Source organism: Alligator mississippiensis, chromosome 4 (genome assembly GCF_030867095.1).
Source record: "Alligator mississippiensis isolate rAllMis1 chromosome 4, rAllMis1, whole genome shotgun sequence".
Taxonomy (NCBI): domain Eukaryota; kingdom Metazoa; phylum Chordata; order Crocodylia; family Alligatoridae; genus Alligator; species Alligator mississippiensis.
Genome location: NC_081827.1, coordinates 132,859,305 through 132,874,344, shown reverse-complemented (window position 1 = coordinate 132,874,344; position 15,040 = coordinate 132,859,305).

Sequence of the window (15,040 nt, the reverse complement as noted above, 5' to 3'; positions counted from 1 at the left end):
TGATCTGAAACTTTCCCAAGGGTGAACCTTGCCAATCCCAAGGATTCAAAAGTCATGAGAAAATCCCCCTCTCCCAAATTGTGACATTTACATTTTATATGTAAATTAGCATGCACTTGCATTAATTATTAGTATCATGATATATGCTCATTATGCTAATTACACATGCTTTATTTATTTGTACACATACATATGGTGCTTTCCTGTTTTGCTATCTCATTTTTGAACTATTAGAATGAACATTTTCATGTTTTTGTTCTGTAACCATGCAGATTAGAAACTTTAATTTAAAAATACAGTAAAAGTGTTGTTAACTGCCATTTTACAAGCTGGCATGCTCAATTAACTGGCACCCCAGCTTGTAAGATAAAGTGAAACTGAAAATGCCCACCATGGCACTTCTGGTTTCTCTGAGCCCCCACAGCCTGGGGGCATAACAGGCTGTGCGGGTCTGTGCAGGGCCCACCGCCCTGTCCCACAGGGCCGGTGGGAGAAGCGGCGGTCCTGGCTGCTTATTTAACTGGGATATTTTGTTATCCGGCATCCCCCATTCCCAAGGGATGACGGATAACAGAGCTTGTACTGTAATTTATAAAACAGAGCTTGGCTTGGCTTCTCCCTTAAGTATCTGACTCTGGAAGCTGGATCTCTGATAAAGGCCACAAATATTGCAGGGTCATATCTAATCTATTTCTGAAATACTTTAAAGGGAATGATATAATTTGTTTGCTTGCCCAAAGACAGGCAGATAAACTAAATTACAGTATTTTCTGCATTAACATTAACTCAGTACCCTCATTAGAATTTATATCTATATTCTATACTTCTCAGTTAACTCAGATGTGCTTCCAACTTCCTTTTCTTGTTTGCTTTAAAAACTCATCACATAAACCATAAATGGACAGAATAACCTTTCTTTCTCCCTTTCAGTGTAACTGAACGCTTTTCAACTTGCTATTTCTAATTCTGATTCTTCATGGGATAATCAAACATATAACATCAGCTGAGGTTAAGTTATATAATTGATCTGGAAAGTCTCAAGATGGTAAAATGCTGCAAATTTGCATAGTAAATGCTAAATTCTATTAATAAGCCATAATAACTCAAAATTATTTCAGTTTGGGGCTGTCAGGTGTGATATTGGATGGAAATTGCTATACATAATAACATTAGAGGAACTGTACCATAACAGTTAGCAAGACATTTTCTATCTATTGTTAAATTTTGCAGCTGAAATGAAATGGTTGTTCTAGATGAAGGAAACTCAGTAGTTGTGACCATAATAGGAGGCCTGTTAAGACTGAAGAACAGTTACTGGAGTTGCAGGTTGCATATACACATTCAAATAGTCTGGGATATTTCTCCCAGATTTGTTATCCTGGTAGAGAAACTTAGTCATAGCTGCATGTACAGACAGTAGAATGCTGAGAACCTACCTGAAGAGTGGAGAGTTTACAACACTGACACTGCTGCTGGTGGTGGGGAGAGGGAAGGGGGAAGGCCCTGTGCCCATATCTCAGCATTCTCCCTTAATCTGCCCGGTGACAGATTGCAGCAATGAACAGGGCAGCCCAGATTGGCTGACTCAGACTACCCATGGTCAGCCTGTGTTTCTCTGCAGCACCATGTGGGGATTGTGAAGGGGGCATATTCCCTTCTCTTCTGGAGCAGCAGGGTCCAGTGAACAACACACTATCTACCTGTGGGACAGGAGTAGGGAGGAATACTGGAGGACTATGTTCTCTTCTATACTTAGAAAAACATGGGATAAAAGTCACGTGTTTTATGCAGGAGGAAAGCATGAGAGACCATACCCATACACAATATAGGCTTGGCAGGTTTCAATTTTTACCAATAGACATTGCTAAACATTGATTTCACCTGACACTCGCAGATCAACAGAAAAGTATTTCAGTTAGTAATTCTCAGAATTTACATAAAGGAGACACCCTCCCCAACCCCCCCCCCCCCCCACAACAAACAGGATGAAGGTAAGGAAATCAGGCACGGGGTGAATGCACACATGCGTGCATGCACATGCACATATGGCAGCTACTGCAGGAGCTAAGGGCTGTGCCAGTAAGGCTGTGCTGGGAGGAGCAGGGCTGGTAGCAGCAGGGAGTCTGGAGTAGATGGGAACAGCCTGGGGCCACTCACTCTGCCCAGTTCCTAGCTGGGGCAGGGGCCAAACTCCCACAGAGTGTGGCTGGCTTCTGTGGCAGTTTGGACCCTATTCATCCACACAGAGGCTGGACCGGGCTGGGCCAGAATCCATGGGAGTTTGGCCCCTGCGTGCTTAGGGCAGGGACCAGGCTGGGCCAGGCAACACGGGACCTGTGGGCCATGGGCTCCATGGGCCAGGCAACATGTGGGCCTGGGCTCCGTGGGCCAGGCAACACGGAGCCACAGAGGCCATGGGAGTTTGACCACTGCCCCAGCTAGGACCTCGGCAGAGCAAGGGACCAGCAGCACTGAGCTACTGGCTGCTACCAGCCCTGCCTCTCCAGCCCCGACTTCCCAGCACAGCCTTACCAGCAAGGCCCCTAGCTCCTGCAGTGGTCCCCATTGTGCACGTGTTTGCATGAAGATTTTTTTTTATTGATTTATGGGTATTTTCTTCCTATATTACTAAATTATCCCCCCCCACCACATCCCCAATTTTTCACAATCCTGGAATTTCAATTGATTAAAAATCAAAATAAATGCTTAAAAATAAATGATTTTATCCATCAAAATAAAAAGAAAAATTGCTAAGCTGAGATATATATAATGCACTGTGTGCCTTTTCAGCCCTCAAAATAAGGTTGAGTGGCACTTGCGTTTGCTTATATATTGTGTGGTTCTTCAAGAACCATCGTGCTCAATGTAAAAAGTTAAACATAAGTGTAAGAAAAGATTTGTAATAATGTTTTGAACGTAGCATAACATGCATACAGACTGCAATCTTGATATTATTTTACCTTTTTTTTTTCAAATGCAAATTTAAGCACTGAAAAGTTAGGAAATATGGGTATTATTAATTCCAGTATCTTTGGCTACATGATTATATACTATGTTACCCATAGGATACTTAACTAGTAATTATTCAATATTTCTTTTTATCCTCTATTTAATATACTTGCTCAGGCATTTTTACATACACTATCAAATTATGAGCTGAATACCTTAATTTCTTCATGAAAATAGTTTTGTTCTGCATATATCTACCACCCTATCTGTTGCTGCTATGTTAAAGATCCATACAAATAAAAGGGTGAACAGACTGGACATAAAATGTCATTAAATATAAGAAATAAAATGAAAAATGGAGAAAGTATGTTTTCTGTAAGCTCCCTCAGCTACCATAGTGTTGGGTGTTATCTGTAATTGCAGTTGATTAAATGTTTTCAGACAAAAGTTTATGGTGTCCTTTTAAAATAACTGCACGTTTCCATTATTTTGACAAAATAACATACTTCATATTCCTTAAACTATCATCACTGTTAGTAGTGATTAGAACTAATATCAAAGATACTTCTTGACATAGCACATGCTTTCTGACATTGCATATAGTAACTCTGTTTCACAACTGACACATTCTAATGTTGGCTTTCTTCTCCGTCAGCAAAATAGGCAAGATAACAAACACTCATTTAAAAATAAATGGCTTTAAATGTACCATCATATTTTTGTTTTCTATATCAACCACACTTTCCAATGAAATGTGTTACAACCTCCTAAGCAGTATTACAGAGTAAAGTCATTTCCTTTTCCAAGAGTTTACATTTTTACTAAACTCAGTTTGTACCAGTTTAGTTTAGTTCATACTAGGTTTGTAACTAGACCAGTTTAGGTTTAATTAATTTAGTTTATACCAATCATGGAACTAGAATTTTCAGAATATTATGGCAAAAAATCTGTATTTTCTGCTGAGGCCCTGCATTAACTAAGATCAACAAGAAATTTGCCATTGAATACACTGGATGTGGCATTAATCCCTCCATTATCAGAAGCGCAGACACAAAAAATAATTTGTTTAAAAAAAACCAACAAAACCCCCCAAAACAACAACAAAATCTTTATTCATGCATTATCTTATCAAATAGGTTGGTTGGCATTATTTTGCAATTTCTGCCAGTCTTCTTCTTTCTGAAATTCCTGAGTGGTATTCTTTTTGGGGTTTTTTTTACCAGAGCATGTGGTCAGACAGACACAAACAGGTAACTTTTCATTTCTTACTGTTACACAAATAGCCAATTGCTCAAATCACGAGTGAGATTCTATGAGGGAGGATAAGGCAAGATGTCATGTTTATTGATTAAGTGCTTAATACACCCTTGCACTACATTCATACCTCAGTTTCTGTTCTGCACTGGTATATGTTACCAGTCTTATTGGTGCTTGGATCAACTTAGTAGCCAGCCAAGTTGATCACAAATAGGAGCCGGGCTCCTGCTGGTCCATTTTGTCAGATGAACTGATGCTCCAGGATGACATGCAGAACAAGACCCAAAATTGATATGCCTCACCCCATCTTTTATAGCTTTGTCAATTCACCCAATCCTCCGGGCTTTTGCTGGGTTCTCACTGTGTTCTTTCTTGAAGGTTGATTGCTGTTGTTCTCTCATTGTTCTGGGGCGGATTCTTCTTGTTTGGTCTTTTGCCTGTTTGCATTCTTCAACCAGTCACCAGCTTATGTTTTCCTTTCCCACAAACACACTCTCAGCCATATAGCATACAAAAGAGTAAAAGGTCGAGCACTTATGTCAAGCTACAAAGCAATACAAAATGGAGTTTCTTAAGGCAATGCAAAAGTCAAGAAACTACATAGACTTTTGCCTGTTGCTTTTAATCTTATTTCCATGTTATTTACTTAACATCATGCTGGTATTTATGCTATTTGCATATCATTACAGGAATTCAACAGATTTTTCAGTTTCCAAATTAACTAACTTGCTGCACATTCATAAAAGGTACAGCCATTGTGATTGATTAATTCCTTTTCATTTGGGAGAGTGAATGCACTCCTGTATTCCAGTTCAGCAAACTCTACAAGAATATGCAGTAAACCCATACTTTTAATGGGGCTAAACAGAGCCTGAAGTGCTTTGCTGGCTAGCTGCCAAACTGACCACTAGTTATCATCCTCGTTCCACAAGGCTATGAAACATGAAAGAATGTCTTACAGTAAAGAAAGTGACTTAACTACTATGCATAGACACCAAGGCAAATGTTTCAGCATGATTCAAAGAGGGACTGTATAATTAGAGGACTAACAAAATTATCTAGAATTATAATAAATAATTATTTAAAGAGCATATTGGATGGGTTATAAAACAGCTTTGTGTTCAGGTCTTAACCTATTGTCTGACTTTTAAGTATCTAACTGTTTTCATGGGATCAGCTTATCCTATATCTGCCTAATGGGTTTTTTCTCTCCCACCTTCTTTTGAAGTATCTGCTTCTGAATGGTATTTGATACAGGATGTTGGATTAGATCAACTCAAAGTCTGGCCCACTATGGCAATTCCCATATTCCAATGTTTAGGTTAAGGACGAATCAAAATATATATCCTGGGCCATGACTGACTCCATTTTTCCTTGGTTGAATACATTAATGCAGTAAAGACAGTTGATAGTAGACAAATAGTTTCAACCCATTGGTTTACTGAGATACATCACAAGCTTCTTTACTGCAGTCACTTAGCAGTAATTCCCTACATTTCTATCACCTGTCACCCGTTGACTTGACAAGGAATCCGATTTCTGTATGAAGATTTTATACTAAAGCAATTTAATTGATTTTAAAGTTCTCAGTTCCTACCATGGGTGCATTTAGGATTTTGAAAGGGAGGCACAGACTGGGGAGCATCCCACATAACATAACATGTTTTTCTTCAATTAAAGAGAAACTAGAAGTGTTACTAATATGCTTGTGGTGTTTTGCACCATTTTTTTTTCAGTTTAAGATCAAAGGAAAAACAAATATAACTATTTGCATGTGCGCTAATTTGTTAGATAATATTTTAACTTTAAAAAACACAGCAAACTAGGCAAAAAAAAATAGTCAAAAGCTATAGTGTTATTACTCCTGTAGCCATTATAGTTCAATGTAAATCTCTAGCTTAGATTCACAAAACAAAATCTAGCCTTCATAATTTCTTAACAGTGCCATCAATACTTCATTGTCAGTCATTTCTACAGTTGAGTTAATATTACCACACATGAGTTATGGTATTTAGCAAGAGCTAGAAAGTCTGCAGGGATGTGAAATAGCAGAGACATTACCAGGAGTGGTGAAGAGACAGCCTAATTGCAGGAAAAAGAATAGTTTGAATATTGGAGCATCGAGACCATCAGAAAGGCAGGGTTGTTAACATTTGTGGAGTTCTCAGTTGGGCTTTACACCTACATATTGGAGATGTCTAAGAAAGATTCTTTTCAATGCCCAGTCTTGTTCTTTTGAAGGCAAATCCCAGTACTCATACATATCAACTTGTGCATAGAGTGAAAGAAAGAAAGCAAAAACTCAGCAAAATCTACCCTTTCACAAACTAACCAAGGCACCAATAATGTTTACTTGAGTAGCAGAGTTCATCTTTGATTGTTGAACAAAAGTCCACCATTGAAAGCTGTAGTTTCTTGTAGGTCTTTGTTTGAGTTAAGGTGTAGTTGCCTGTTGGAATTCTTTATACAGAATTCATATTGACTCTGGGTATGTCTACACATTTATTAATGCACAGTAGTTACTTTGCATTTAGTTTAGTTCTTGCTTAATGAAGTACCAACTAAAAGTGCAACAACTACAGTTACTGTCCAGTAGTGCTGGCAGACTTTTTTTGTGACGCTTACTGCGCAGTAGCGTATTAGCATGGTTTCTGCCTGGCATGCTACTGCACAGTGGTGTTAGGCTACTATGCTTTAAGCATCTTGTGTAGATGCACCCTCTTTGTTTTAATGCAGCCAGGTAGGAAAAAGTCCCTTCATAAGCCTTCAGAACTTTTCTATCTCCTTATTCTGTATATGTGCAATAAGTAGTACAGTGGGACCCTGGTCTGCAAGTGCCACTGTACTACAAATAATAATAAACCACAATTTAAAGAAAATATAATTTCTATCTGGTTTAGGAATCAGGATACCTGGGTTGTATTCCTGGCCCAGTTGCTGATCTCTGTAAACCTCTCTTCTGTTGTTTCCCTTTCCACCCTGCCTATAGGTCTGGCTTTAACCACAGTTTTACTGGAAAAACTGAAGTTTTTCTGATAAAAGTATTGTGAGTCTCCACCCCCAGAGTTCCCAAGTGTTGGCAGACGCCCCCTTTTTTTTTTTTTGCCAGAAGTAATGCCACTTCCCTGAGCAAAAAAAAAATAAATCTACCACCACCAAGCAGCCATCAGAACCTGATATATAGACATACCATATAGATAGACTTTTGTTAGCTGCTATAGTTCCTTCAGCCACTGGTTGGTACAGTTGCAGCTGTCAGTCCAGCTGCTGTATGGATCCAATGGGATGAGAATGAACTCTCATGGGTTCACTGTGATGGCTGCCGTTGCCAGAAGTTCTGGTAGTAACAGGAGTGTGGTAGGGTGACCCCTGTGAGATAGATGGTATAAATTGTACCTTGTTCAATTGGGTCCCCATTCTTAAATACAGTCTTTGGCTGTGAAAAATTAGGTTAGAGACATTTAAAAAGTCCTATTTCCTTCAGCACACATGGGGCAAGGAATCTAACTGCCATTTTTTAGCACTGACATAACTAGTTGAAGCATCGTGAACCAGAAGGAAAAGGTTTTGAATAAAACATGCAATCAGAAGTCAAAAGTAACTCTGCTTCCATGTCAAAAAGCATTAAAGTGTAAGATGTCTTTTTCTGGGTTGAACCTATCAGAATTTAAAAGCTCTATAGCATCTATTTATCCAGTCTGAGAGGTGAAATAGGATTTCCCCCTTGTTTTTCTCTAATAGGTATGTCTCAGTTGACCCTGCTGTTTTGAAAGGATTTTTTCTTTCTCATGTTTTTTAATGTGCGCAGATAAACTGTGGGTTTTCAGAAAATTCTCATTATCAGGAACCAAGAAATCTTTAATTAGCATCTTGAATTTGTCCCAAATTTCTTACCTCTCTCTCTTCACATGTTATTTGTTTTTCATTATTATAGGAATTGACTAAAATTATGAAACTTATGTTGGCTCTGATTTTATTCTGTATGACTGTACTTAAAGAATATACTTTTGGATAGATAACTTGTTTATAAGAATTTGCCTTCACACAGCTCCATCCTATACTTTCTTTCCAATCTAAGATAGCCATAATTCTTTACAGAAATATTAGGCTGTGACACACACAACTTTGATTGCCACAATTTTGTATTTGTCTTCAGAAGCTCTCCAGTTTATCAAGCTAGGAATCACACAGGGAAAATCCTGACCTCTTTTTATTTTTTTTAATGCATCATATTTATTGACATACTGTATGCACTATGTTCTGTGAAAATTAGGGATTGAAAATGGAGGTTGTCTCTTAAATAAGTCTGAACAATCGGTGACTTGTTGACACTACTTCATATAGGCCTCCTGTATCTTCTGGTTGCCTACCTAGGCTATCCTATGCTTGCTGACTAAGTCCTGTAGTATATGAAGACAAGTGCAATCATGAGTGCAACAAAATACCATATTTACTTGAATCAAAGATGATACAGAATTTGAGACCGCTCCCCAATAATCAGATTCTGTACATAGAAAATGTATAGATGTATTATAAATTCCATGAAATAAGGAGGCAGGGTGTCACAGGGCACCTCGGTGCACCTGCTCCTGGAGAGGGGAAAGCTGCCAGAGGAGAAGCTCTGACAGTACATAAGGAGCCCCAGTGGAGATAATGAACACAGCTGCAGGTTGCCAGGGCAACTGATAAGAGTCAGCTGGCCAGAAGCGGGCAGGGCCTGGCCCTTATAAAGCCCAGGGTTGAAGCCAGGATGGCAGTTCCTTGCCAGTAGCCAGAGAGGCAAGAGCTCATGGGGCTAAGATGCGAGTATTGCTCGAGCAGGCCGAAGGAGGGTGGCTCTGTGGTGCAGGAGCTATGTTGTTGCAGCCAGGTGGCCTTAACTTAAGTTACAGCCAGGAGGCTTGTGTTTTGTTTGGTTAGTGTTTGTATTACAACCGGAGGCTTGGGTGAGGCTGTAAGGGTTGGAGGAGGCCTCATAGGGACCCCAGAGGGGTGGGGCCCTGGTGCCAGGGAGGGTGCAGTCTAGCGCTAAGAGGGCGCCGGGGCCCCACCCCTCTGGGGTCCCTATGAGGCCTCCTCCAACCCCTACAGCCTCACCCAAGCCTCCGGTTGTAATACAAACACTAACCAAACAAAACACAAGCCTCCTGGCTGTAACTTAAGTTAAGGCCACCTGGCTGCAACAACATAGCTCCTGCACCACAGAGCCACCCTCCTTCGGCCTGCTCGAGCAATACTCGCATCTTAGCCCCATGAGCTCTTGCCTCTCTGGCTGCTGGCAAGGAACTGCCATCCTGGCTTCAACCCTGGGCTTTATAAGGGCCAGGCCCTGCCCGCTTCTGGCCAGCTGACTCTTATCAGTTGCCCTGGCAACCTGCAGCTGTGTTCATTATCTCCACTGGGGCTCCTTATGTACTGTCAGAGCTTCTCCTCTGGCAGCTTTCCCCTCTCTAGAAGCAGGCGCACCGAGGTGCCCTGTGACACAGGGGTATGGAGAAGTCAAGCAGATAAGCCTCCCCCACCCCCCCACCCTCTCCTCACCTCTGCTTTCTCTTTCTTCCAGCCTCTACTCCATGCTGGCAGGCTCTGTCACCATTTTAGCCCGGGGCACTGAGTACAGCCACAATCCTAGCCCCATAGCGGCTGTGTCTCATTCCTGCAGTACCAGGCTAGGGCTGTGCTCAGTGTCCTAGGCTGCAGCCTGCAGGAAGCCTGGCAGCATGGAGCAAGGGTAAAGGCAGGGAAGTAGAGGGTCAGGTGGAGAACCAGAGACCATAGGGAGGGGAGGAGAGAAGATGGGCAGAAACAGCTGCAGGAATGTGGAAAAGGGATGGCAGGATACAGAGACAGTGGGACAGGGGAAGCAGGCAGTAGCTGCAGCCATGGACCCTACCCCAGGTAGCAGCTGTAATGTGAGCTATAGCAGCATCCTGGCCCTTCCCCACTGCCCTCATATGCAATTCTAAGACAAGGGCTTTCCCTGCCCTCCCCTGTTAAAAGGGGGAGTGGGGGAACCTTGTCTTAAAATTGAATAAATATGGTAGTTCTATACATTTAATAGTGCATTACATTAAATTACTTCTTTTCAAGGAAAAATATCCCCCTCATTTCTGTCTTACAGAAACAAGCTGTATGTCTTATTTATGGGCCTATGGTATACAGATTAGGGCTTTGAAAAATGGCAGCATTATATTTCGATGGAACAGCATTTTGTTTCAAATTTTGTTTTGATTCAAAACAGCTGTTACGTTCCATTGAAACGGTGAAACTGTTTTGACGTTTCACCCATAGGATATAATGGGGAAGGACAAAACAGCCTATAACATTGTCATTTATGGCTTGATTTGGATGACTCTTACTGAAATGGTAGCCCCTTCTCAGGGCATGAAGCCTGCCAAGTTTCAAGGACAGAGATGCAGGTGGCCTGGGGAAACTGCACCCCAAAGTTTTATAAGCAAAACTCATGTCACGTGTACATGTTAAGCCACAGCAGGGTCAAAGCTGCTGTCATGCTAGCCCCTGTGGAGGCCACAAAGCATGCCAAGTTTCAAGGAGATAGTTGCAGGGGTTCTGGGGCCCTGCATCTCTGCTCCTAACAGGCAAAACTTGTGACGTGTGTGCTTGTGCGACTGTGTCTGCCAGCTGTCGAGGAAATAGGTGCAGGGGCTTCTGGGTTCTGGGGCCCTGCACCCCTAGCTGCTGACAGGCAAAACTCATGACATGGGTGCTTGTGCATCTGACTGTCTGTCTTGGGGCAGGAGAAGTTCCTGGCTCTGTATGGGTTCTTTCCTTTCCTTAGTCTGTAGTTTCATAGGTGTTAATCCTTGCTTATTAACTACTGTGTATTGAGCTGGTCCCTGAGTGAAACATGATTGATTGTATACCACAGTAGATATCTAGGATAATGAGTTAATGAGGAAGGATTAACATCTATGAAACCACAGACTAAGGAGAGGAAAGCATCAATACAGAGCCAGGAACTGCTTCTGCCCCAAGACAGACACAGTCAGTTGCGCAAGCACCCATGACACAAGTTTTGCCTGTCAGCAGCTAGATGTACAGGGCCCCAGAACCCAGAAGCCCCTGCACCTATCTCCTTGAAAGCTGGCAGGCTTTGTGGCCTCAGCAGGGTCTAGCAGGCCTGCAGCTTTCACCCTGCTGTGCCTTAACACATCCACAGTGTCACCCATATCACGAGTTTTGCTTGTCCGCAGCTTGAGGTACAGTTTTCCCCGAACCCCTGCACCTATCTCCTTGAAACTTTGCTGGTGTTGTGGCCTTCACAGGGGCTAGCATGCCTTCAGTTTTTGACCCCACGGTGGCTTAACACATATACATGACATGTTTTGCTTTCAAATTTTGGCATACAGTTTCCCCAACCCCCCTGCACCTATCTCCTTGAAGCTTGGCAGGATTCATGCCCTTAGAAGTGGCTACCATTCCTGCAGATTTCATCCAAAATAGGCCAGAAATGACAAAGTTATAGGCTGCTTTGTCCTTCCCAATTATAGTCTAATGGTGAAATGTTTCGACTTGCCTCGCTTTGTTTCAAGGCTGTTTTGACCTTCTGTTGCATTTTGATTTTGCTGTTTTGACCTCAAAACAAAACTGGCAGTGAAATTTTGCACAGCCCTAATATGGATCAATATAGGTAAATGGGATTTTTGCAATGGATTTCACTGGGGCCAAGATTTCATTCAGAGTTGAACCAGAACATCGATTTCTAAATGAGGTCCATTGCTGCTTACTCATTCATTCAGCATACTAATAGTATTAATCCTTTTTCATATATATAAAATGATTTTTTAACTTGGAAAAAGCCCCTTCTTAAAAAAATGGAAGAAATCTTGGTTCTGAATTTTGGAATTAAATTAAAAACACACTTCTTTTTTCTTGGATGTTTGTATTTTCTTCTCTCTTTCTACTGTTGTTTTTGGTTCACAATCCCTTAAAAATTGATCTATAATTAGCTAGAGGAAGAAAAAAGGTAAAAAATGTAACAAAGTAAAAAATATTAAAAAAAAATGTGTGCATTTGAAATGAAAAGAAAATTTGAAATTCTGAAAATGGATTTCCTATTATTTCAACTACATCAATGCATTATTGTCACTATCATTATGGAGTGTGAAGTACTTGGTTTCAAGGGCAGAAGACTGTCCCAAAATAGTAGCAGTTCAGTCATTTCCAAAGACCACCTCATTTCCCCCTCTCCCACCTGAAACAGTCTTTAACCACGTAATAAAATGTATTCTGTAATCAAGTCCTCAATATAGTGGAAGTGCTTTTATTTATATATATTAGATGTGCACTGTTGTTTGTTTGTTTGTTTGTTTGTTTGTTTGTTTGTTATAAATATACTAGCAATTGCCCATCAAGAATGACAGGGAAAGGGGGGCTGATGGGACTGGAGCCCCATGCGTAGCACTACGCCCCCCCAGCCCCCCCTTTGGGAACCACCCTGTTCCCTTCCCCCCATCCGCTCTTCCCCCCACTTCAGGTCCAACTCCAGTCCACTCCTCCCTCCCCTGGGTTTGAGTCTGACCCCACTTTTCCTCTTCCCCCTGGTTGAGATCCAACCCTGCCTCCCCCTTCCTGGTTCCAGTCTGACCCCATTTCCCCCTCCTCCCCACCCTCCTTCCAGATCCTACCCTTCTGTGATGAAGGGGCTCCCGCATTTTCCCATCTGGGCCTGCCGCCTGTCAAGTGCGCTTTACCCAATTTTTTTTTTTCCCTCTGTGGTGGTGAGGCAGAGGGAGCTGCCACACTGGGGCCTGCAGGAGGAGGCAGGGCTGATGTAGGGGTTCCCACCTTTCCTCAGCTGGCCCTTTTGATTGTAAAGTGCTTGTGCCAATTTTTTGCCATGTGTAGAGGTGGGGCAGAGGAAGCCACCACACCTGAGGCTGCAGGAAGAGGCAGCACCAATGGAGGGGCTCCCATTTGACTGCCTCCAGCCTGGGCAGTCAATCCATGCATGCAGAGTTGGTCAAAAGCATTACAGACAGACAGACTAAGCTTTTTATTATATTAGAATATATTATTATTTAACAACGCATATCTATGGTACTTGTGGTGACAGATAGAACCTTCTTAGTTGATAACTCAAATCCAGTTTTGCAAAAAAATATAGTATACCTGAGCAGCAGTTTCAGTAATGGGAATGGGAGAGTCAAGGTAATAGCTGTAGTAGTAAGTGGAGCAATGATTGATAAAGCAGGTAATGCTAAGTGATGCCAGAGGATGCTATCATGAGTGAAAATATACTGTCCATTCTGCTTGACCCTCATTTTAAGAGTAGCTCAGCTGTCAGCTTGAGCTATGAGATGCACAGAAAAGCAGAGAACTTACCCACTTCTGTCATCTGTCACATTTTTTAGCCTCTGGCTCTGAAATTTCAGTGCAAAAATCTACTGCTTCTGTAACACTTGTTTGTCTTAAGATGGAGTTTGAATTGTAAGTGTGGGTATGCACATAATTTTGATTAATCATAGTCATCTTTTGCAGGCCCCCTTAAAATATAGTCTGTGGACCCCCAGAGGTTGTGGACCACAGGTTGAAAACCACCGATTTAGAGTACTTATCTGGAAATGATCCAAAGTCCTGCTGGATTAATAGGTAAATGACAGCATTGTCAAAAATTGGGTTATATTTTGACACCTAAAAAAGCAGCTTGATTTATTTTTTCAGAAGTATTGAGCACCTAATAGCCTCTATATCAGTCATCACTTGCTTTCATTTGGTCTTGTTTCTGAAGATCTTGTTCACTGCATACAAAGGTTCATATTCCAAGTATTTTCTTATGGATCCAAATGTTTAGGTCCCTAGTCCCAAAGGTCAATTTAAAATGGCCCTGTGCCAACAACCACAGAGCTCATGAAGCATCTACATATACAACTGGAAACCTTCCCTATGTAGCTACACTAAGTATCTGAGCATGCTCAGAAATTATTCATTTGGAGCAACTGAGAGTAAGATTCTGTTCTACTCGATAGGTACATAAATAGACTCAGCCTCTTAAGCAGGGTGTTATGAGATTCTTTGGGGGATGCTACAGCAGGTATAAGGAGATAAGCAGAAAAGAGCAGACCCAGGCTCCTACTCTCCCTTCCTGGGCCTTCTGCAAAGAAATAAACACTGTAATAAATAAATTTGTGTTCTTTATGGGGTGCTAATCAATTCTCAAAAGTTATGGAGAGGTGCCTTGGGTCTAAAAAAAAGCTGAGAACTACTGACTTAGATGCTTGTGTGTAATTCCACCTTGGTCAAGTCCCTGGCTGTCCTAGAGCCATGCAGCCTGAAAGCATTGGGACTTCATGGTGGGGATTCAGAGAACTATGGATACTGGAATCAATAGAGTTCTAGGGAGATAACAGGGTTTCAGGCTTATTTCCCAAAAGTCTGAAAGCCTTGGGAGTCCTAGCTCTAATGGGAACTCAGTTTTCAGCTCCTCAGCAGGGTGTCTAGAGGCTCTGAGTCCTTGGTTATAACCAGGGATCTGCATGTTTTCTGGCTCCCTCCTACCTTCCACAGCCTACAGTTCCAGGTTAGTTCCTTCTGGCAACCCCAAGGTTTGCAAATTCTGGCAAGGTTATCTCAAGGGAAAGACCTTGGTATTTTCACGAAGCCAGTCATCGAACTATCAAAACAATCAATTCTCTCAGCAATAATGGGGGCCTAAGAAATGCATTTAATTAGGGGAAGACCTTGTTTTGTTGTTTCTGAAATGAATTGGAGGTTTTGGTTGACCGTTTTGTTTAGTTTTTTCCTTAGACTTTCTGGTTCAGAACAAATTTGAAGGAGTTGATTGTAGTCTGATTCAGACCTGAAATTCATCTTG